The sequence below is a fragment of the Dasypus novemcinctus genome, chromosome X (genome assembly GCF_030445035.2).
Source record: "Dasypus novemcinctus isolate mDasNov1 chromosome X, mDasNov1.1.hap2, whole genome shotgun sequence".
NCBI classification, from domain to species: domain Eukaryota; kingdom Metazoa; phylum Chordata; class Mammalia; order Cingulata; family Dasypodidae; genus Dasypus; species Dasypus novemcinctus.
This window is the reverse complement of record NC_080704.1, coordinates 100756580-100782925: the sequence shown is the minus strand read 5'-3', so window position 1 is coordinate 100782925 and position 26346 is coordinate 100756580. Positions and strand designations below refer to the sequence as shown.

General features: G+C 37.4%; 1 pseudogene; it reads left to right on the top strand.

Moving 5' to 3' along the window:
- On the top strand, positions 1-24118 carry LOC131277130 (large ribosomal subunit protein eL24-like; annotated as a pseudogene).
- Positions 24119-26346: the final 2228 nt, after the last annotated feature.

Sequence of the window (26346 nt, the reverse complement as noted above, 5' to 3'; positions counted from 1 at the left end):
ATGCTTGCTTCTGACAAGGAAAACAAATATATCAAACTTTCTGCAGGTCAGTAAAATGAGTCCCTTGAGGTTAGGCATAGTTAGTATAGTTAGGTTCTGAAGGGTAATTACAGTCCTTTGTAATTCCTTCCATAGTTGCCTCAGAGAACTGCCAATTGTGCTGGGCTTTGCGAGTTCTTTTTTTAAATTTGTCTTCCTGTAGTAACCTAAGAACCACTGGTTACCAGTTGCTGGCCTAATGCCGACAAATTTCCACCCACTATCACAGTATCTTAAAACAGATAGCATATTCAGTCCACCCAAAAAAATAAAGTAAAAACCAAGGAGAATATTAGAGACGTAATTTCTTCATTCTGATTTTAGCCTTTGTTGTGAGGTCAAGATTTGTCTGTTCACCCCAGAAAAATGACAGCTGTTTATGGAAATTTAATACAAAAGAAAACAGTCAGTGGTGAGCTCTGAGGTCATCGGTCCAAAAGGTATTAATAGAATAAGTAGCCTTTTATAGAAAGAGAAATGGATACATTTTAAAGCAAAAATTGGGTGGGGCCATTATTTGCTCTTCTCTGGGTAAAAGCAAAAGCAGCATTTGATGAAAGTCAGAGGATATAGGGTGTTTCTTCACAAACAATACTTAGGAAACTACAATAATATTTTGAAGTGAGAGGTGCTATTCTAAGTGTATTAAACCTGTTTCATCTTAATATTGGAGACTTTTGGTACATCTGCAAAAGCAAAGCATTTGAGGGTTACATTGTAAATACTAGGGAAATCCTGAGAAATATAAAAGGAACAAGTGTAACTGTATACACAGACTAATTGAGGCATTGCTGTATAAGATACTTTGAGAGTAGGGGCAGCCCCTTGTGACAAGTATTAAGTCAGGTTGTTTTAGTATGAAGCCCAGTTGTCTAGCTCTTGATTAAGAGCAACCACTAACCAGCCTTACACTCATCTCAGCTGAATACTTATTTATTTGATGCTTTTGATTTATTTAATGCTTTGATTTGTTTTGTTTTTAAAATAGCACTGTGTCAAGCTATGAATTGCCACCCTTTTAAGAAACACCAGATTACGGAAGATAATGGTTTTGAACTACCCCTGAAGAGATTCTGAATAGTTTCCTGGAAATCCAAGACAAATGTATTCTCTGTAATTTCATTTTCTCTCTTTTGCAGCTTAGCTTCAGTTAAGAAAAAGTATTATTGTCACCATCAAAATATTATTGACTCGTTACCAGAGTCTTCTAGAACACTGATTAATTTGAGATTGATAAAGAGTTTTGATATTGTTGACCACAAGAGGACTATTGACCTGAATTGTAGTTCTGTGACTGCCGTAAACCCAAAAAGACTGTGGGAACCAGGATGGGCAGGCATTTCTCCCTTCTAGGATCTTCAATTATAAAATCTGTTAGACATTATCTTTTCCATGCTATGTTTTGGAAACAACATGCCAATACCTTCTATCTGCTAATATTTCACGTTTAAGAAAGATTTTTGCCTCAACTATGACCAAAACTATCAAAAGTTCTTATGGAGGAAGAGCTGTCAGAAATCCATCAAGGTAAATCCAAAGTTAATTTTGAAAAATTTGGAGAGTGTAGGCAGTGTTTGAACTGCTCCAATCATGAAAGAGTGAATGTTTAAAATATAAACATAGTATTCAAAGCAGTACTAATAGCCTCTGGACTTTGAGGTAACTTTTGGGTCTCAAAGGCCTCCTTTTATTTCCTTTCTATCCACAGGCCTGTCTTCTTTGATAAAGAATGAAGGATTTTAAAATGTGGATCATGGATGATTTTTCATTGTCAGAATAACTAATTCATTCTATCTGGGCCTTACACAGATAGATAAAAGTTGCAGTTGGTGCAGACTGAAGGAGCATGACTCCTGAAAGCCAAGTCTGCTAATACTCAGTCTCACAGTTTATTAAGTGCTATGTGACTTAATTATGTAATACTCGTTTGATTCAATACTGTGAGTAACTGACTTAAAGAGAGTCTCAGGAACTATAAAAAAAATCACACTGAGGGTGATAGAAGAAATAACTCAAATGAGTCTTGATGAAACACCTCAAAGTGAGAAGTCCTGGAATTAAAAATGAACATGTGTTTGAAAGAAAATGTGTTTTTCCAGCTCTGATTATTTAGAAAGGGTACTGAGTTGAAAGAAAAGTCCATGAAGGCAAAGTGACAACTTAAAAATAGATTCTTATTGAGGAAAATGATTGAAATTTTGTTTATCTGTTTGTTTGTTTTCTCTTGTCATTATTGCTCAACTTTTGTGTATGCTAGGGAGTAAAAACAACACTGTTAGCCTAGGGTTGTAGACTGAACCAGGAAATAATGGGCTAGTTAAAGACAATCATGATAAAGTTGGGCCAGAAGTAGTATATCTAACTAAGCTGCCTCTGGTTGTCCACATTAACTATTGGCAAACCAACCCAATCAAATTTGGGGAAGTACAAATACTAGATGAAAAAGAGAAGGCAAAAAGGACAAGGGGGAAATTGAAAGGACAAATCAGTTTATATGTCTAGAAGTCTCCAAAAAAGACCCAGGAGGTCATCAGAGGGGTCGCCCTTATGCACACCTCAGCAGAGTCCCAGAGTCAGCTAAAGTACATACAACCCCAGGTATTGGCTCTTCTGAGGGCTACAGAGACCCACAGGTTCTATGGTCATGGCAGATGGAGTTCAGTGCCATGTCATTTGGCCCTACTTTGGAGTTTGTGTTCCTGAATGTGATGGATTTGGACTCAGATGTGACCTTTGTTCACAAGCTCCCCTGTTAACTTTTACCAGACCTGTGGTTGACGCTGGGGTTTAGTGTATACTCAGAGGACCTGAGTCTCTGGACTGTCCATGTGATAGCCAGGCCCTGAGCCTCAACAGACTTGCAACTCTTACCCTCTGGTTTATTGGTCTTACCCCAGGCAGCTAACAGGGAAGTGAAGATGGTCAACCACCACACCAGGGAGCCAAGAGTGCCTACAACTGCAAGCAGGAGAATTGCATGTATCATCCAAGTGGAATCGAAGCACCCTCTTGATGTAGAGGTGGAGTGGACATAACCATCCCAGGGTCCACAGAATGGAGGAATAGAGTATGGATTAGAGTGGACTTACTGATATTCTATTCTGGAACTATTGTGATTAGTAATGGAGGAAAATGTAGCATTGATGTGGAGAAAGTGGCCACGGTAGCTGCTGAGGGTAGGGATTGGTAAGAAGAGATGTGATGTGGGGCATTTTCAGGACTTGACACTGTCTTGGGTGGTACTGGAGGGACAGTTACTGGAAGTTGTATGTTCTTCTATGGCCCATTGTGTGGACTGGGGGAGAGTGTAAACTATAATGTGGACCATTGACCACGTGGTGAAGCAGTGCTCAGAGATGTATTCACCAAGTGCAATGAATGTCCCATGATGATGGAAGAGGTTGTTGTTATGGGAGCAGTGGGGTGAAGGGAGTGGGGAGTATATGGGGACCTAATATTTTTTTAATGTAATATTAAAATAAATAAATAAAGACAGAAAAATAAAACAGTAACATTAGCAAAAAAAAAAAAAAAGAGAGAGAGAGAGAGAAGTCAAACCACTTGAGCTTAGGACAATATCCTGAATGATAATGAGCTATATTCTGGTTTTCTGTGTCATGTGTACCAATAACCACAACCACAGCTATCACTATTACTACTAAGAAGGGAGGAGCAACTGCCTCTACATCAATGGTATAATTTCTTCCCTTGCTAGAGTCACAATAATTCTATAGTAGAATACCAGTATCATTGATATGGAGACAGAGGCCATGAGAATTGCTGAAGGAAGGGAGAGAGAAAAAAAGGTGTGATGTTAGGGCATTTTTGGGACTTGGAGTTGTCCTAAATGATATTGCATGGACAGATGAAAGTCATCATATATCCTGCCATAACCCACTGAATGAACTGGGAGAGAGTGTAAACTACAACATAAACTATAATCCAAGCTGTGTAGCAATGCTCCAAAATATACTCATCAAATGCAATGAACATACCACATTAAAGAAAGAAGTTGTCATGTGGGAGGAGTGTGGGTGTGGGCAGTGGGGTATATGGGAACTTCTTATATTTTTAATGTAACACGTTGTGTGATCTATGTATCTTTTAAAAAAAGATAATAAAAAAGGAAGTAGCTATGATTTATTGAGAACCTACCATGGGTTCTCAGCACAATAAGCATTTTGCATACATGATCTTGCTGAATCATCACTTACTCACCATTATAGGGGTGGATACAATTTTTATTTACAATTTAGAGATGAAGAATCTAGGACACTATGAGCTTCAGCAACTTGCTTAAGTCACACAGCTTGTAAGTAGCAAAACCAGGGTTCAAACCTAGGCAGATATCCAAGCCTGGGAAATATCCATACCCAGAGTGATTGGGCAATTCATGAGTGACATTGCTACCTCATTTTCTCATGTACCCTTGCAATAAACTTCCATCCTTGAAGGTAATACATCCTTTCTTATAACCTTAAGAATCTTAATACCGCCACTTATATTCTTGTTCTCAGCCATGGTCTATTTTAAAATAGGACAAACCTCCCCATGTTAAACAGGAAGAACCAGTAAAAATAAATAAGCATTGGATAACTAACTAGTTGAAGACATTCTACTAGGTTTTGTGGACTATACCATACAAAAAGTATTGTATATGGTGTCTAGCTTCATAGACTTTAAATTCTATTAAAGGGTACTCTGAACATTGTTTACATAAAGAGAAAACTCACAATATTAAAAGTGTTTGAGAATATTGCAAATAGCTAAAATTTAGTATACTATGTGTCAGATGCTGAGCTAAGTACCATATGCCTGTTATATTTAATTCTGACACAAACACTACATGTTAAGTGATATTGTTATTCATAAGTACAAAAGAGGAAACTGAGTCTCAGCATTGGTGAGTATTTTTGTCAAAGCTGCTCAACTAGGAAGCAACAGAACCACACTTAAAACCCGAGTTATCTGACATCAGAGACTGAGTGCTTAACCAATATGTAACAATCGTTCCTATGGCAAATATCAATATGAGTGGCATGGTCAATAAATGTTTGGGAGTACAGGGAGAAAGAGATGTTTTCCCCTAGGCTGAAAAGATAAGTATATATTGGGCATGGGTTTTCATTATTTTATAAAGGCTAGTTGTACTTTGGACTAAGAAAACTTGATATATTAAAATGGAAACTTGCAAAACAGAAATATTTGAATATGTTCATTTGTATCACAAAGCTTTATTTGCTTCACAAAGGAATCATCACAGGTTTCTTTAAATAACTGTCTCTCCTATTGTGTACAGATTATGATTTTATCATCCTCACCAAAGGAAAGAAAAAATTAATGTATACAAATTTCAATAATATAATTATTTTATAAAACAGGATACAACTTTACCAAATTTCATATGTAATGCCAGAGGTTTCTAACAAATACCAAATAGATAATGAAAAATAAGCAATCATCTTGTCTGACTCCCTCATTTTATAGATGAGAGAAAATGGAAGCTCAGGAGAATTTATTTGCCGAGAGTTACACAGTTAGTTAGTAGCACCCTCTTGTTCATAGAGAGCAAGTTCCAAATTTTTGTACTCATGTCCAGTTTTCTTTAAACTATGATACACCATTGCTCTTTAATAAAAAGCAAAAATAATATCAATACATTTTGGGTGAAATATTCATACTTCTCTTTTGTTATAACACATGGACGTGTGTGATCCTGAATGAATAAAAGAGAGTTGGGAAGTGATGCAGCATCTCACTTTAACCTGGGCACTTTTATCACAATAATACATGTTTCATTCATTTCTCCCATCCAATTTTTCTCACCTTTTTGGGACTCCCAAAATAAATTCCATGAACATACTGAACACCAATAGAGTATTTGGTTAGTTCTGTGACTACGTTCTTTCATCAATGAAACCTCTCATGCTTCCAATGTGACATCAAACATATATAGTTGTTTTGCAGAAGTAGTTCAGAAGATATTTCTCTACCAATTCACCAAGACTGATGGGTTTACTATAGAACTTATTGGAGCAATACTTGTAAAAATTTAAAGGTGAAACTCTCTCTGTTTTCAGTCCCTATTTGTTTGAAGAACAATCTAAGCAGTCAATAAATGATGTCTGAAAATAAGCTGTAAATTCCCAAAAAGAATTTTCATGTGGATGACTATAGAAGTATAAGCATTTAGTCATTTTAATTACAGTGGATCTAATAGCCTATAACCTATGTGATCAGAATTTGCATCAAATCAGTATGGGATCCTCATTCTTAGGGATGTTTGACTCACCATTTATATTTTGTCCTGGCTCATTAAATATATAATTTATTGGTTATTAAAATGCCCTGCAGTATTTTTCCTTTACAAAAAAATATAATAAGTGATTTTTGCACCTTGTGTGTAAATTGATACATGTAATAAAGACAAGTGTTGTAATTTGTTTCCAAATAGTTCTTCTTTATTATCAGAATGGGTTACAGCTTTCATAGCCTAATCAGAGCAAAAACTTGATTAAATCTGTTGGTTTTATTGGTTTGGAGGCAAAAGGCTACTTTCATAAAATCTAGTGCTCTAGGTAGTATGAACTACTCTTTTAGTCTTTGGTTGCAGTTTGCTCCTGTATAGGTTGACACAAAAAAATTGGAAAAATCAGGAAAATGAAAGGTTTTTTGGACCACATGAGGTTACCTATTTCATGCTTTTATTTCCACAGCAGTCATTTCTAGCAGCAGAGCAGACAAGATTAAAAGAAAATATGATGAATCAAAGGAAGGACACAATGAAATGAAAATAAAAAATAAACATGATAGGATATTTGCAAGGAATATCTCTTGGATGTTATATCTATTGATCATAAACAAAACTTCAAGCCCAGGGGTTATGGTTCTGAATCATCAAGCCTTGTCTTGACTTATAGTGGCTGCCTGAACTATTCCTCCCCAAACATCAATGTTTGCTTTTTCTAAAGAGAATATTTCCCACCATAAAATAGAATATTCTCATTTCAGGAAAAGGTCAAATAAGGATGAAAATCGTTTGCAGTACTAATGACTTTTTCAATCATATTTCTTCTTTGAATACATATAGCTTCTACTCATCCAGGATGTATCTTGTTTGCTTTTAACTTCTCTCTTGCCTGCAATTCTGGAGCCAAGTATACAGTGATTCTAAGACAAATAAGGGGCTTATCATTTGAGTCATTAATTTCAGGAAGTAAGCATTTACTGGATTTTAAATATTTTATTATTAAATTAACCATATAGTTGGTGCTCTTTTACTCCAAAGAATATTTTATAAGGGAATTTTAACATTACTTAGACTTTGTTATAGTAAACAAATGACAGCAATGTTCTTAGGAGCTGCAAATTCTGCTACTTCACCTTCTTACACAGCCATAAACTCATTCACTCTTCCATCTTAATGGTGTTAGATTAATGAAGTTCTCAAAAAGGCAACGTTTGGTGAAAATACTAGAAGTACCTGGAGAATTGGTTATTTGCAAATTCACTGGCAAGTGAGGTTGTGGTTTTGGCTGCTGACTAGCATGTACGTAATATCCTGCTGCACTGCCTCCAAGACACACTGCAGTCAACTTTTTATCACCTATTCTAATGAAGAGGGGCAATAAAAAAGTTCACACAAGTAGCAGGTGACTCACTGATCTCCTCATTATCTTGAGGAGTGGAGAGAAAGAGATACAGGAGCTGCCACCAGAGAAGATTACAACTATTTTATTTTCCTTCTAAGGATAGCCATTTAAAAAGTCAAATGCAAATAGTTTGCTTTTGAACACTGTCCACTTTGCCCATCACCTGAATTTCCCAGCTTATCTCCTATCTAGCCAGGACCAGCACAGAGTTGTTCTCCTGTTTCTCCAAGGGTGTTACAGTCTCCATGTTTCCTTGCTCTCATACCCATCCCAAATCAAAATATGCCTTCCCTGTGTTCCATTTCATTTTTTCACAAATTTGTCCTTTCCAAGGCAACATAGCATTTGTTCTACCATACTGCCCCTCACTTGGCCATGGCATATCACGTTAATCAGGCATTCCACTTTTTCTTACAAGATCAGAGTGTCAACCTCAGAATCCTTTTCAACAGTCCAGAAAGTCTTTACAACTTCAGTGAGACCAAAAATATGATATAAATTTCATATATGTGTATATGAATTTTGAAATATATATATATAATTTGAATATAAAGATACCTTCATCGTTTGATAAAGTGTACTGCATAAGTGTTAGCAGTGAACACTACTGTCTCAGTAAAGTCAAGAGGAAAATATAAGTATTTTTACTATCTCTTCAGATATGTAGCATTGCAATGGTGAATTGGAATTAAAGTATTCTAAAGTCCTTGAATGCTGCAGGTGCGGGGTAACAAATTTTTCAGCTTTAAAAATTTGCTAGGGTAAAATAGGCATGATAAATATCTAAGTAATGACTGAAAATTTTAAGGATATAATCAGTACAAAACATGACAAGAAAGTAGAAATAAAGGAAATAGAAAAAAATTGACAAAGAGTGAGAAAGCCACCAGGTGACCACGTGTGCATTCTGGTACCCAGAAAGCTCTTGAGGTGGGGTAGCTGTGGAACAAGAAGGGTTGAGAACCAGCACCCACACAACTCAGGGGGAGACAGGAGTAGGCAGGGAGAGGAAATAGAGCAGACAGACCAGTTCTCAGACCATTCCAGGAAAAGGAGAAGCTTGATAAGATTAAGTGTTGATTTCTCATTTGAAACCACAGAGGTGAGAAGGCAGTGCTATGACATAGCTAAGGTGCTAAAATTAAAAATAAATTAAAAATATATAAATAGCCAGCCAAGAATTCTGTATCCAGCAAAGCTGGAATTCAAAAATGAGGGAGAGTTCAAAATATTCACAGAAAAACAGAAATTGAAAGGTTTTCAACAAGAGTTCTGCCCTTCAATACTAAAGTGAGTTCTGAGAGTTGAAAGAAAAAAAAAAACAGGAAAGGGAGGGTTGGAGGAGAGTGTAGAAATGAAGATTAGTAAGCATAGCAAAAAGTTTAGAAAGAGAAATAAAAACAAATTTGACATATAAACCTGAAGAAAAATGGCTAATGTAAACAATGCCTTGACGGTAATATTATGGAATGTTAATGGATTAACCTCTCCAACCAAAAGGCACAAAGTAGAAAATGGTAAGAAAAGATGACAGACCTATATGCTTTTTACAAGAAATTCACCTTAGACCCAGGGACACAAGGAGGTTGCAAGTGAAAGTTTGGAAAATTATTTAACGTGCAAACAATGACCAAAAGAGGGCAGGAGTAACTATACTAATATTGGACAAAAAGGGTTTTAAATGCAGAACTACTGTAAGAGACAAAGAAGGACACTACAAATTAATAAAAGAGGTAATATATCAAGAAGGAAGAACAATCATAAATATTTATGCACCTAACCAGGTTGCCCCCAAATTACATAATACAAACAATGGCAAAAGTAAGGGGAGAAAAAGATGACACTACAATCATGGTGGGGAACTTTATCACCATTAGACAGAACATCTCAACAGACATGAATAATATGTTAGAGGACCTAGCCCTAATAGCAATATACAGAGCATTACACACAAATATAGCATGATATAAGTTCTTCTCAAGCATACATGGATCATACTCCAGGATAGACCACATGCTAGATCACAGAACAAGTCTCAATGAATTCAGAAAGATTGAAATTATACAAAATAATTACTCTGACTGCAATGGAATGAATGTGAAAATTAATAAGGGATAGAGAACAAAAATAGTCACAAATATATGGAAGTTAAACAATCAGTGGGTCAAGGAAAATATTGCAAAATAAATCAATAATTGCCTTGAAAGGAATAAAAATGAGAACACAACATATCAAAGCTTATGGAATGCAGCTAAAGCAGTGCTGTGAGGGAAATTTATAGCCATAAACACCTATACTAAAAATAAAGAAAGCTAAAATCAAAGACCTAACTGCACACTTGGAGGAACTAGAAAAAAAACAAACTAATTCAAAAACAAGCAGAAAAAAGGAAATAAGAAAGATGAGAACAGAGCTACATGAAAAATAAAATTTTAAAAAAACTAGAAAAGACTAACAAAAACAAAGCTGGTTGTTTTAGAAGATTAATGAAATTGGCAAACCCTTAGCTAACCTAACAAAGAAAAAAAAGACAGAAGATACACATAAATAAAAGAGGAAAGAAGGAATATCACAACTGAGCTCACAGAAATAAAGAGTATCATAAGAAGCTACTTTGAAAGTTTATATGCCAACAAGATGTTTAACTTAGATGAGATGGAAAAATTTCTAGAAACATACAGACAACCTACATTGACAAAAAAAGTAATAGAATAACTCAATAGACCAATAACAAGTAGTGAGATTGAATTAGTCATCAAAACCATAGCAATGAAGAAAAGGCCAAGACCAAATGGCTACACAGGTACATTCTAAGAATCATTCTGGAAAAAACTAGCAACAATTCTTCTTAAATGTTTCCAAAAAATAGAAGTGGAGGGAACAGTACATAACACATTCATTAATACCAAAATCACCCTAATACCAAAGCCACATAAAGATGCCACAAGAAAAGAAAGCTACAGACCAATCTCTCTAATGAACTTAGATGCTCAAATCCTCACCAGAATACTAGCTAATCATATGCAACACCATATCAAATGAATTATACACCATGATCAAATGGGTTTTATTTCTGATATGCAAGGATGCTTCAACATAAAAAATCAATGTAATATACCACATTAACATAACAAAGGAAAAGTCACATATCATCTTTATTGACACAAATAAAGTGTTTGACAAGATACACCATCCTATCTTGATAAAAACACTTTGAAAGATGGTAGTAGAAAGAAACTTCTTCAACATGATAAAGGATATATATGAAAAACCTACAGCTAATATCATACTCAATGGTGAAATGTTAAAAGTTTTACCTCTAAAATCAGAAACAAGACAAGGATTCCCACTGTCATCATTCCTATTTAATATTATATTGGAAATACTTGCTTGAGCACTTGGGCAAGACAAAGAAATAAAATGTATCAAAATTGGAGAGAAGAAGAAAAACTTTTACTGTATGATATTATATGATCCCATATGTAGAAAGCCCCCAAAAGTCTACAGCTAAGTTTCTAGAGCTGATAAGTGAGTTCAGTTTAGCGGCAGGATATAAGATCAATATTTGAAAATCAGTAGCATTTCTGCACATGAAACATGAGTAGTCTGAGTAGGATAGCAAGAAAAATTCCATTTACAATAGCAACTAAAACAATCAAATACCTAGAAATAAATCTAACAACAGATGTACAATATTTGTACACAAAACCTATACAATATTGTTAAGCAAATCAAAGAAGACCTTTATAATAGAATAATAATCCATGTTTATGGATTGGAAGTCTAAATATCATTAGATGATTATGCTATGAAAATTGATTTACATATTTAACACAGTTCCCATAAAATTATCAACAGCATTTTTTACTGAACTGGAAAAACCAATTATGAAACATACTTGGGAGGACAAGTGGCCCCAAATAGCCAAAAACATATTGATAAAGAAAAACAAAGTTGGAGGAATCATGCAACCTGACTTCAAAACTTCATGGGTTTCTGACTTTTTAATAATGGCCCATCTACTAGGCGTGAAATTATAGCTCTTGTGGTTTCGATTTGCATTTCCCTAATTACCAGTGATGTTGAACATTTTTTCATGTTTTTCTTTGCCATTTGTATTTCTTTTTTTTTTTTTAAAGATTTATTTTTATTTATTTAATTCCCCTCCCCTCCCCTGGTTGTCTGTTTTTTTTCTGTGTCTTTTTGCTGCGTCTTGTTTCTTTGTCAGCTTCTGTTGTCGTCAGCTGCACGGGAAGTGTGGGCGGCGCCATTCCTCGGCAGGCTGCTCCCTCCTTCGTGCTGGGCGGCTCTCCTCATGGGTGCACTCCTTGCGCGTGGGGCTCCCCTACGCGGGGGACACCCCTGTGTGGCACGGCACTCCTTGCGCGCATCAGCACTGCGCATGGGCCAGCTCCACACGGGTCAAGGAGGCCCGGGGCTTGAACCGCGGGCCTCCCATGTGGTAAACGGACGCCCTAACCACTGGGCCAAAGTCCGTTTCCCATCCATTTGTATTTCTTATTTGAACAACTGTCTTTTCAAGCCTTTTGCCCATTGTTTTCCCCTTATCATTGTTATTTTACTTTAGTGTGGTACTTTGTTATAATTGCTAAATCAATATTATCATCACTATATGTTAACCATATTCCCTTTACACAATTATTGTCCCTATACTCTATTGCTACCCCTCTTTTTGTTATAATTGTTACATATATGTTCATACATTGTATATACAAAAGCATAGATTAATCATTACTTTCATGCACCTGAATTTTAGAATTTGTACAAAGTAAAAAGTGGAGTTACACACCAAAAACTACCATACATTATTATTGGTGTTTATATTTACATAAAAGGTTACCTTTACCAGAGATCTTAGTTTTTTTTATGTAATTTGATTCATTATCGAATGTCCTTTCTTTTTTTTAACAATTTTAAAATTAAAATTAATAGATCACAAAGAATGTTACATTTAAAAACATAAAAAAATAAGAGGTTCCCATATATCCTGCTCCCCACCCCCCACACACCATCATTTTAGTAAATTGTATTTTTTTGAAGATATATATATCACACAAAAAAGTTACGTTAAATATATGAGAGGTTCCTGTAAAACCCCCACCCACCCACCCCACTCCTTCTACACCAACAACCCCCTCCATCATTGTGGCACACTCATCACACTCGGTGAACACATTCTGGAGCACTGCTACACCATATAGAAAATAGTTTAGCCTATAGTTCACACTCTCCCCCAGTACATTCAGTAGGCTAGGGCAGGATATATAACGTCCATAATCTGACCCTGCAATATCATTTAGGACAACTCCAAGTCCCCAAAATGCCCCCACATCACATCTCTTCTTCCCTCTCCCTGCCCTCAGCAACTACTGTGGTCACTTTCACCTCCTCAATGCTACAATTTCTTCTATTACTAGTCACAATAGTTTTATAGTAGAATATCAGTAAGTCCATACTAAACCATATTTTATTTCTCCATTCTGTGGACTCTGCGATGGTGAAGTCCACTCCACCTCTAGATCAAGAGGGGGCTTAGCTTACACATGGGTGATGGATACAATTCCTCTGCTTGCAGTTGTTGGCACTCTTGATCCCCTGGTGTGGTGTTTGACCATCTTCACGTCCTGGTTAGCTGATCTGGGTAAGTCTAGCGAACAGGGGATAGGAGTCGCACTTGACATGATGTATAATACTTTTAATGTGCTTTTGGATTTGGTTCACAAGTATTTTATTGAAGATTTTTGAATTTATATTCATTAGAGATACTGGTCTGTAATTTTCTTTTTTTCACAATATCTAGAACTGGTTTTGGTATCAGGGTAATGGCTTCATAGAATAAGTTTTGTAATGTTATTTCTGCTGAACTTTCTTGTTCCATCCTAGGAGTTTGAACAAGATTGGTATTAGATTGTATTTACTTTTGGTTTGTTTGTTTGCTTTTTGTTTTTTTTTATTTTTTATTAAATTGCCCTTTTTTACAAATACATAGATCACAAAGAATATTACATTAAAAAATATAAAGGAAGCGGACTTGGCCCAATGGATAGGGCATCCACCTACCACATGGGAGGTCTGCGGTTCAAACTCTAGGCCTACTTGACCTGAGTGGAGCTGGCACATGTGTGGTGCTGATGTGTGCAAGGAGTGCCATGCCATGCAGGGGTGTCCCCTGCGTAGGGGAGCCCACACGCAAGGAGTGTGCCCCACAAGGAGAGCCACCCAGTGCGAAAGGAAGTGCAGCCTGCCCAAGAATGGTGCTGTGCACACAGAGAGCTGACACAACAAGATGACGCAACAAAAAGAAACACAGATTCCCAGTGCCGCTGATAAGGATAGAAGCAGTCACAGAAGAGCGCAGCGAATGGACACGGACAGCAGACAACTGGGGGGGGAAGGGAGAGAAATTAATTAAAAAATATATGAGGTTCCCACATATCCCACAACCCACACACCTTCTCCGCCCATATCAATAACCTCTTTCATTATTGTGGCACATTCATTGCACTTGGTAAATACATTTCAGAGCACTGCTGCACTGCAAGGATTATAATTTACATTGCAGTCTACACTCTTCCCGAGTAAATTCAGTGGTTTATGGCAGGATATATAATGTCCAGCATCTGTCTCTGCAATATTATTGAGGAAAATTCCAAGTCCCAAAAATGTCCCCACATCTTAACTCTTCTTCCCTCTCCCTGCCCTCAGCAACTACCATGGCCACTTTCTCCAGATCAATGATACAATTTCTTCCATTACTAGTCACAGTAGTTCTATAGTAGAATAGGATTAAGTTCACTCTAATCCTTATTTTATTCCTCCATCCTGTGGATCCTGGGATGGAGATGTCCACTCCACCTCTATATTGTGAGGGGGCTTAGATCACACATGGTTGATTGATGTGAATCTCCTGCTCAGAGTTATAGGCACTCTTTTTTCCCTGGTGTGGTGGTTAACCATCTTCACCTCCCTATTAGCCAACCTGTGGGAGTCCAACAACTGGAGAGTAGGAGCTGCAACTCTGCTGAGGCTCAGAGCCTAGCTGACATATGGCCACTCCAGAGATTCAAGTCTCCTAAGTATACACCAACCCCAGCAACAACTACAGGTTCAGTAAAAGTGACAGAAGAAGCTTGTGTAGGAAGGTCACATATGAGTCCAACTCCATTACACTCAGGAACACAAATTCCAAAGTAGAGCCCACTGAAAACGCCCTGAAATCCAGAGCCAACTGCCCTGATTGCAGAAGCGGTGCGTCTCTGTAGCCCTCAGGAGCACTGGTACCTAGGGTTCTATCTACTTTGGCTGTCTCTGGTATCCTGCTGAGGTATGTGTAAGTTTGACCCCTCTGATGACCTCCTGGCTCTTTTTTGAAGACTCTTAGCCATGCAAACTCATTTGTCTTTACCATTTCCCCCTTTTATTCCAGATCTTTTTCTAGTTGCAACACTAGTTAGTGATTGGTAGTAATCCTTCTGTGCCAAGGAGGCTCATCCCCAGGAGTCATATTCCACAGTGGGAAGAAGGTAATGCATTTACATGCTAAGTTTGTCTTAGAGACTGGCCACAATTGAGCAACATGGAGGTTCTCAGGAGGTAACTCTTAGGCAACCTGCATCTCTAGGCCTAGTTGAAATTTCAGGCACACAGGCTCATAAGTTTTGTCATCAGTATTAAGGGGTCATCATTGGAGCATCCTTCTTCACTGGTCTTTGCCCTTGCAATTGAGGAATTGTTGCTGTTCCATTGGGGAATGTGACAGAGCTCCCCTAGCTAGGAATTCAGCACTCCCTCAGTTGTCATTTATAACTGTAACTACTATGAAAATACCCAACATATAGCTGTACATTTTTATGTACCCTGTATACATGCCCTGGAGAACTCCCTCCTAACCATGTGTCCCCCATCAATAACACCCCACATCCATATTCCTCCTCTGCCCTAATTGAACCCCTCTGTGGTCCAAAATTGATCCAAAAATGAAGTTTAATATATTGCCAAATTCAATTAATAGGAAAATGAAGTAGTAGTGATAGGTTTAAAGATTAGAAATAGAATGCATACTAATTTAGAAAAACTAAAATAAAGTAAAAGTCAATTGGGGTATTAAACATGAAAGCAATCCCACTCCTGGGTATATACCCAGAAGAACTGAAAAGAAGGACACAAACAGATATATGCATACCAATGGTCATAGTGACATTATTCACTATTGCCAAAAGTTGGAATCAACCCAAATACCCATAAACAGATGAATGGACAAACAAAATGTGGTATATACATACAATGGAATACTACTCAGCTATAAAAAGAATACAGTACAATCACATGGGATAACATGGATGAATCTTGAAGATCTTATGTTGAGTGAAACAAGCCAGGCATTGAAGAACAAATACTCCATGAACTCACTGTTATGAAATAAGCAAACCAAGCTGTCTCAGAGAGCTAGAGACTGGATGATAGATTTAGAGGAAATTGGGGGAGGAGAGGAAGGTTGTGAGCTGATGCCTACATGAGTGAAATTTATGATAAGCTGGAGGTATTTTTACAGGGAAGGGATAAGAGAGGGGCATAGGGATACTATTGGGTGGGGCTTTGCAGGCTTGAGGAAGACTAGGGTTGGGAGGATGGGCCAGATGGCCCAAGGAATTGGGGGGAGGGTTGAGGGTAACAGTTGAATATGGGAGTTGTCGAGCATGTGGTTGAAACTATAATGTTGAGAAATCTCTTTAGAAAATATTATAAGGAATGATTACCTGTTTATGGTGCTTAAAGGGGGACATCTGGCAGAAGTGCAGGTTTCTAAGGAGTATGTGAGTGCTCATCTTGTCATAGTGTGTTGTCTCATTGTGTGGAGACCCATAGAATGGTGGGAAGGTGTACCCACATCCTGGGGAGGCCTGATATTCTGAAATAGAGAGAATGTGTCTCCTGAGAGAATTGATGGCTCCCAATGGGTGAGGACAGTCTAGTCAAGCCCTCAGGGCTGTCAAACCCTCAGCATTGTTGCAAGTGCCTGTGACTCTTGTCTTTCAAGCAGTGAGGATTGATTGTCATTATGGGCCCTTTGGTGAGGGGGAGAGAGGAACAGAATAGATGGAAGCAGGGTAACTGGAGGGCAATGAAAGTGTTTCACAAGATCATGCAACAATGGATATAAGACATGTTAAATTACACCAAAAATGTATAAAAGTCTATAGGCTAAAATGTAAAACATAATGTAAAACATAAGGTAACTAAAATTTTAGATTGTCTTTGAATGACTCTTTTCCAAAATAGAAACTTTTGGAACTGGAAAACAGACTCTTCCAAAAAGGAAATACAAAATGACTCAAAGCACATGAAAAGATGCTCATCATCACTAGCTATTAGAGAAAAGCAAATCAAAGCCACAATGAGATATCATCTTAGCCTTATTTGACTGTTATTTAAAAAATACAGGGAAACGGACTTGGCCCAATGGATAGGGCATCTGCCTACCACATGGGAGGTCTGTGGTTCAAACCCCAGGCCTCCTTAACCCGTGTGGAGCTGGCCCATGTGCAGTGTTGATGCGCTCAAGGAGTGCCATGCCACGCAGGGGTGCCCCCCGCATGGGGGAGCCCCACGCACAAGGAGTGCACCCCATAAGAAAGCTGCCCAGTGCAAAAGGAAGTGCAGCCTGCACAAGAATGGTGTGCACACACAGAGAGCTGACTCAGCAAGATGATGCAACAAAAAAAAGAAACACAGATTCCCAGTGCCGCTATTAGGAATGGAAGTGGTCACAGAGGAACACAGCAAGTGGACACAGAGAGCAGACAATGGGGGAGGGGGAAGGAAGGGAAGGGGAGAGAAATGAATAAATAAATAAATCTTTAAAAAAATAAAAAAATAAAAAATACAGAAAACTACTCTTGGGAATGTGGAAAGGTATAGCCATTGTGGAGTTTGGTTTGGCAGTTACTGAAGAAGCCAACTATTAAATTTCCACATATCCAGCAATCCCACTACTAGGTATATAACCAGAAGAATTGAAAGTAGGGACATGAACAGATACATGCACATTGTGGCATTATTCACTATTGACAAAGCTGAAAGAAATCTGAATGTGCATCAACCAATGAGTGGATAAGCAAAATGTGGTACTTACATACAATGAAATATTATAGTTTGTAAGGATGAATGGAATTCATTACTACATAATAGAGAAAATATTTTCAAATAATATGCTTTTTGCTTAAGAAAAAAAAGAAGGAATGGAGTTTTGACACACACAACATGGGTGAATCTTGAACTGTATGTTGATTGAACTAAGCCAGTCAGTAAAAGAAAAATATTGCACGATCTCATTGACATGACCTAAGCAGACTGAGTAGACTCACAGGCATAGAGTCTAGAATATAAGATGCAAAAAAAATAAAGAGAGTAGAGAGTAGTGAGCCAATACTTGATCTGGACAGAACCTATTATAAAATGGAAAAGAGTGGTTTGGCAGTGGATGGGGATGATGGAAGTGCAGGGATAAGAGGGGAGTTGACAGTGCTGGAGTGTGAGGTTGATCAGATTTGTGAGGGGTGGGTTGACCTACCCATGGAACTGGAGGGAGAGCTGGAGCAAGGAACAGGTTAACTCTGGGGAGGTGGAGGTCTGTGGTTGAAAATACAATTCTGAGAATTACGGGAAAATGGCAGTGAAGTACATAGGCAGATTCCAACACCCTCACAAAAATGCTTTAAAAAGGCAAAAACTTATCTGAGGGAATGCTTTGGAGATATATAAAATGGGAAATTGTGACGCATCATCCCGGAGGGAACTAGACAAAGAAATTCAAGCAAAACCATGAGTTACTCTCCCCTGTGGCTGGAAACAGGACATATATCCCACCCTCAAGGCAAATAGCCTCAGGAAGCCACTGACTCACTGCAACCAACGGAATGGAATGGAGTGTTCCCCGAGACCGGGAGGAATAGTGTTCTGGCAAAGGCTAGAGAGTGGTTTGTTTTCGGTGACTTTGTCTAGCTAAATCCCCTTTGAATTTCAGAAGTTCCCCAACCAGCATTGAGGGGGCTTCAGGGAGAAGGAGGGGCGTCTGATCAGGCAGGATATCACACCCAGCCCACCTGGGAGAGAGAGGATCTAAGGTAGAGAAGGGAAGGAGACAGGTGCCTAAACAGCTTACCTTGGCTAATTAGAAGCCTAACCCGCCTAGGGAAAAGGGATGGATAGAGCCAGATAAGGTTTCTGAAGCCTGCTTAAACTATGGAGCCTATGAAGCTCAGTGGAGGAATTCCTGCCTTGCATAGACAAAGTCTTTCGTTTGATTCTTAGGTCTCCGTAGAGAAGTGATTCAGAGAGTAATCCACTAGATTATCAGGCACCCAGATGGTACATTATGACAGGGAACATACGGACAGATTTTGTTCTTGTTTTAGGTTTCCTTGGATCTGTTATTTTTTATTATTTTATTTTTATAGGTTCTTTTATTTTCTTTATATTATTCACTAAACTCCAGTACATCACCTGAGGAGGGCATGCTGAAGGCTGATGAATTGATGAGCATGGACAGCTTGAGAAGCTCCTTAGGGGCTTATGAAGGAAGACTGGTTTTCTTGGGTTGTTTGTTGTTGTTGTTTTGATTCTTGTTTTTTGTCTTTCCCATTTCTTTGTTTCCTTTCTTTTTCTTTTACTTATTTTTTTACCTACTTTATTTCATTTCATTCCTTAATTTTTCTATATTTTGTTGTTTTTCTTTCATTCCACCTCTTTTTGTTTGGTCTTCATTTTCAATTTTTAAAAATTTTATCTCTTCTTTTTCTCTTTTCCTCTCCTCATCATTCTGGACTTTTAATGTATTCTATTTTTTCCTCATTTTGTTCCTTATTTCATTTTTTCGAGGCTACCTGTTTTATTCTTATTCTTTTGTATTTTTTTTATTTTTCACTGGTATTATTTATTTTCTTAGCACTTGTATGCTTTCCCTTCTAGCTTTTTTCAAAATATTACCATAATGCTTTTCCTCTTCTTTTCTATTTCTTTTTCCCTTGTCCTAAATTTTTTTCGAGGGAACATGTACAATTGCAAGGATATAGAATGAGAGGAACCAAGTGTCAAAAAGGAACCTTACCACACACACAAAAAAAACAACAAAATAAAATACTATAGTAGAAAGAGAAGCTAACCAGCCAAATAAGCACATCAAAATAAACAGATGCCTGAACACCAACAAAAAATTACAAGCCATACTAAGAAATAGGAAGATATGGCCCACTCATATGAACAAACTAAAAAAGAGGAGGAATCACAGTACATGGAATAACTAATCAAGGATGCCCAAATAAATATCACAAAGCAACTTAATGAAGTGAATGAAAAGATAAAGGAAATTAAAAATAAAGTGGGTAAACCTACTGGAGAAATTGTAAACATATATCAAAATATAATGGGTCCAATGGTGGTGAATGGCACAATACAAGAAATCAAAAATACACTGGAAACATATAACAGCAAGTTTGAACAGGCAGAGGAGAGAATTGGTGATGTTAAAGAAAATATATCTGAAATCAGACAGATAGTAGAATAAATAGATAAAAAAGAGAAAAAATCAAGCATTGACTTAGGGATTTGAACGACAACACAAAACATGCAAATATATGTATTATAGGTATGCCAGGGGAGAAGAGAAGAGAAAAGGAACAGAAGGAGAGTTGGAAGAAATAATGGCTGAAAATTCCCCAATTCTTTTGACAAGCATGGATGTACATGTACAGGAAGCACAGTGCACCCCAAACAGTCTAAATCTTAACAGGCCTATCCCAAGACATACACTTGTCAAATAGTCCAATGCTCAAGACAAAGAAAGAATACTGAAAGCAACAAGAGAAAAGAGATCCATCACATACAAGGAAAGCTTGGTAAAATTAAGTGCTGATTTCACATCTGAAACTATGGAAGCAAGAAGACAGTGGTATGATATAGTTAAGGATCTAGAAGGAAAAACCTCTATCAAAAATTCTCTATCCAGCAAATCTGGCATTCAGAAATGAGGGAAAGTTCAAAATATTCACAGATAAACAGAAATTATGAGAGTTTGTCAACAAGAAACCTGCCCTTCAAGAAATATTAAATGGAATAATGCATATTGAAAAGAAAAAATGAGAGAGTTGTAGGAGAGTATAGGAAAGAAGATTATTGGTAAGAATAACTAAAAGATAAAGACAGAAAAAAACATATGACATGCATAAACTTAAAGAAAATATGGCTAATGTAAGTAATTCATTGACAGTAATAAAACTGAATGTTAATGGATTAAACTCTTCAATCAAGAAGCACAGACTAGCAGAATGGATAACCAAATATGACCTATCTATATGCTGTCTACAAGACACTCACCTTAGATACTGGGATGCAAGGAGTTTCAAAGTGAATGGTTGGAAAATAGTTTTACATGCAAAGAACCAGAAAAGGGTGGGAGCAGCTATACTAATATTTGACAAAAATTAATTTTAAATGCAAAAATACTGTAATAGACAAAGAAATATGCTATACATTAATAGAAGTGAAAAACTATCAAGAAGAAAGAAAAAGCATAAATAGTTATGCACGTATCCAGGGCACCTCAAAACACATGAAGCAAACATTAGAAAAACTAAGTGGGAAAATAAATGTCTCTACATTTATAGGGGGGGATTAAATACACTGTCATCATCTTTAGACAGAACACCTCAAGGGAGGATGAATAAATAGAGACCTTGACTAAAACATGAGAGGATCTAGACCTAATGGACATATAGAGAACATTACACTCACATACATCAGGATATACATTCTTCTCAAGTCCTCATGGATCATTCTCCAAGATAGACCACATGCTATGTTACAGAACAACTCTTAACAAATTCAGAAAGATTGAAATTATGAAAAGTAATTTCTCTGACCACAATGGAATGACTGGAAATCAGTAACAGGAAGAGAACCTGATTAGGTACACAGATTTGGAAGTTAAACAGCACACTCTTAGACAATCAGTGGGTCAAGAAGGAAATTTCAAAAGAAATAAAAAACTACCAAGAAATGAAAGAAAATAATAAAACAACATGTCAAAACCTAGGGGATACAGCGATGCTGGGGGAAAATTATAGGCAAAAATTCCTGTATTAAAAAGGAAGAAAGAGCTAAAATCAAAGACCAAAATGCACACCTGTAAGAATTAGAAAGAGAACAATAAGCCAATCCCAAAGCAAGTAGAAAGAAGGAAATAACAAAGAATAGAGCAGAGCTAAATGAAATTGAAAATGAAGCAGTAAAAAAAAAAAGTAACAAAACAGTTTCTTCCATTATTAGTCACAATAGTTCTATAGCAGAATGCCAGTGCCACATGATGAAAAACGTTGTTGATGTGGAAGGAGTGGGGGTGTGGGGGGTGGGGTATGTGGGAACCTCTTATATTTTCTAATGTAACTTTTTTTGTGATCAACGTATCTTCAAAAAATACAATAAATGTTCATAATTTTATAAAATTAACAAAACTAAAAGCTGATTCTTTGAGATTAATAGTATTGAAAAATCTTTAGCTACACTAGCAAAGAAAAAAGAAGAGAAGATGCAAATACATAAAAGAAGAAATGAGGAAGGAGCTATCACCACTGACCCCACAGAAATAAAGAGTACCATAAGAGAATACTTTGAAAAATTGTATGACAACAAGATGGATAACTTAGATGAATGGAAAATTTCCTAGAAACACACAAGCAGACTACATTGATGAAAAAAGATATTGACGAACACGACAAACCAATCACAAGTAACAAGATTGAATTAGTCATCAAAAACATCCCAACTAAGAAGAGCCCATGATCAGATGTCCTCATGTGTTGATTTTACCAAACATTCCAGAAAGAACTAATGCAAATCTTACTTAAACTCTTCTTAAAAATAGAAGTGGAGATGATCCTCTCTTTTTCTTCACCATCTTTCTTGTTCCTCAGAATCTGCAGCTGTGAAGGTTGAGCTCTGCAGTTTCAGTGGGTACAAGATCTATCCTGGACATGGGAGACACTACGCCAGGACTGACAGGAAGGTTTTCTAATTTCTTAACGCAAAAAGCAAATTGCCATTCCTTTCCAAGAGGAACCCTCAGCAGATAAACTGGACTGCCCTCAACAGAAGAAAGCATAAAAAGGAACAGTCTGAAGAAATTTAAAAAAAGAAAACTCACTGTGCAGTCAAATTTCAGAGGGCTCCCTTTTGGTATAGAGGAGGAGTGGACATAACCATCCCAGAGTCCACAGGATCGAGGAATAGGGTGTGAATTAGAGTGGACTTACTGATATTCTACTATGGAACTATTGTTATTAGTAAAGGAAGAAATTGTAACATTGATGTGGAGAAAGTGGCCAAGGGAGCTGCTGCGGTTAGGGAGAGGGAAGAAGAGATATGATGTGGGGGCATTTTCTGGACTTGGAGTTGTCCTGAGTGGTACTACAGGGACAGATGCTGAACATCGTATGTCCTACCATGGCCCACTGGGTGGACTGTGGGAGAGTGTAAACTACATTGTAAATCACTATCCATGTGGGGCAGCAGTGCTCCAAAATGTATTCACCAAATGCAATGAATGTGCCATGATGATGAAAGAGGTTGTTGACATGGGAGGAGTGGGGTGAGGGTGGGGGGGTATATGGGAACCTCATACTTTTTTAATGTAACATTTAAAAAAAAATAAAGGGTCAGTGGACTTAGCCCAGTGGTTAGGGCGTCCATCTGCCACATGGGAGGTCTGCAGTTCAAACCCTGGGCCTCCTTGACCTGTGTGGAGCTGGCCCATGTGCAATGCTGACGTGCACAAGGAGTGCCATGCCACGTAGGGATGTCCCCCACATAGGGGATCCCCACGTGCAAGGAGTGCACCCTGTAAGGAGAGCCACCCAGTGTGAAAGAAAGTGCAGCCTGCCCAAGAATGGTGCCGCCCACATGGAGAGCTGACACAACAAGGTGAGGCAGCAAAAAAAAAAAACACAAATTCCCATGCTGCTGACAACAACAGAAGCAGACAAAGAAGATGCAGCAAATAGACACAGAGGACAGACAACCAGGGTGGGGAGGAAAGGAGAGAGAAATAAATAAATAAATAAAATAAAATAAAAAATAAAGGAAAAAAATCCACCAATTACAAAAAAAAAATTCCAGATGGCTATCACTGGTGCATCCCTTGCTGATACTATGACCAAGAAGAATCAGAAACCCAAAGTTAGAAAGGCTCTGTGAGTACAATCTATCAGGGCTTCCAAAGAAACAAAAAAAGACTAAGCAAGCATCTGAAAATACAACAAAAGCTGCTGCTAAAGCTCCCACAAAGGCAGCACCTAAAACAAAAGATTGTGAATCCTGTGAAGGCTTCTACTCCCTGAGTTGGTGGAAAACACTAAGTCGGCAAATCAGATTTTTAAATAAAGATCTGACTGTAACTCAGAAAAAAATATATAAATAGAAGTGGAGGGAACATTGCCTAATTCATTCTTTAATGCCAACATCACCCTAATATTAAAGCCACACAAAGATGCTACAAGAAAGAAAGGCTATAGACCAATCATTCTAATGAAACTAAGTACTAAAATCCTAAACAAAATGTTGCTAATCATATTCAACAACACATCAAACAAATAATACATCATGACCAAGTGGATTTTATCCTGGGTATGCAAGAATGGTTCACCATAAGAAAATTAACCAATGTAATATACCATATTAAGAGATTGAAAGAAAAAAAAATCACATGATCATCTCTACTGATGCAGAAAATGCATTTGACAAATACAGTGCCCTTTCCTGATAAAAACATTGCAAAAGATGGGAATAGAAGGAAACTTCCTCAACATGATAAAGGGTATATATGAAAAACACACAGCTAACATCATATTCAATGTTGAAAATGCTAAAAGTTTTCCCTCTGAGATCTGGAACAAGACAAGAATGCCCACTGACACTGTTCTTTTTTAGCATTGTGTTAGAATTACTTGCACAAGCACTTAGGTAAGAAAAATATATAAAATTCATCCAAACTGGAAAGGAAGAAGTACAAATTTCACTCTTTTCAGATGACATAATATAGTACATAGAAATCCATGAGAAATATACAAGAAATCTTCTAAAGCTTATAAATGAATCTAGTAAAGTGACAGGTTATAAGATCTATGATCAAAAATCAGTAAATTTCTGTACACCAATAATAAGCAATTTGAGGAGGAAATTTTTTTTAAATTGCATTTACAATAGCAACTGAATGAATCAAATATCTACAAGTAAACTTAAGTAAAGAGTAACTTAAGTAAAGAGGTATGCACACTGGAAACTACACAACATTGTAAAAGGAAATCAAAGAAGATGTAAATAAATGGAAGAATATTCCCTGTTCATGGAATAGGAAGATTAAACATCATTAAGATATCTATCCTATGCAAATTGAATTAAAAATTTAATGCAATACCAATAAAAATTAAAAGAACACTTTTTAATGAATTGGAAAACCTAACTATGAAAATTATGTGGAATGACAAGGGGTCCTGAATAACCAAATACATCCTGAAAAAATAAAAATGAAATTGGAGGAATCACATGCACTGATTGTAAAATATACTACAAAGCTACAGCAATCAAAACTGCATGATATGCATATATGAAAAACCTACAGCTAGCATTGTGCTCAATTGTGAAGGAGTGAAAGCTTTCTGGCTGAGATCAGGAACAAGACAAGGATGCCTGCTGTCATCATTATTATTCAATATTGTGCTAGAAGTTATAGCTAGAGCAATTAAACTAAACTAGGAAATAAAAGGTAACCAAACAGGAAAGGCAGAAGTAAAATTTAACTATTCACTAATGCCATTATCCTATATCTAGAAAATCTTGAAAATCCACAACAAATCTAGAATTAATAAATAAGTTCAGCACAGTGGCAGGACACAAGGTTAGTGCACAAGAGCTGCAGGGTGCCTAAGAGTTAAGTCCTGAGTACCTCCATGATGCTCAGATGTGGCCACTCTCAAAGCCAAACTCAGTATGTAAATGCACTACCTTCCCCTCACTGTGGGACCCGACTCCTGGAGATGAGCCTCCCTGGTGCTGAAAGTTATTATCAATCACTAACTGGTGATGCAACTAGGAAAAACATTGAAAAAAAGGGGGGAATGGTAAAAACAAATGAGTTTATATGGCTAAGAGTCTTTAAGAAAGAGCCAGAAGGTTGTCAGGGAGGTCTCACTTATGCAAGCCTCAGCAGGATCCCAGAGACAGCCAAAGTAGATACAACTCCAGGTACCAATTCTTTGGAGGGGTACAGAGGTTTTATGGTCATGGCAGATGGCTCTGGAGTTCACTGCCATGTCAGTGAGCCCTACTTTGTAATTTGTTTTCCTGAGTGTGATGGAGTTGGACTCAGACATGACCTTTCTACACATGCCTCTTCTCTCACTTTTACTGAACCTGTGGTTGATGCTAGGGTTGGTGTATGCTCAGGAAACTTGAATCTCTGGACTCTCCATGTACCAGCTGGGCCTTGATCCTCAGTAAAGTTGCAACTCCTACTCTCTGGTTGATTGGTCTTACCCAAGTCAGCTAACAGGGAGGTGAAAATGGTTAACCACCACACCAAGGAAAC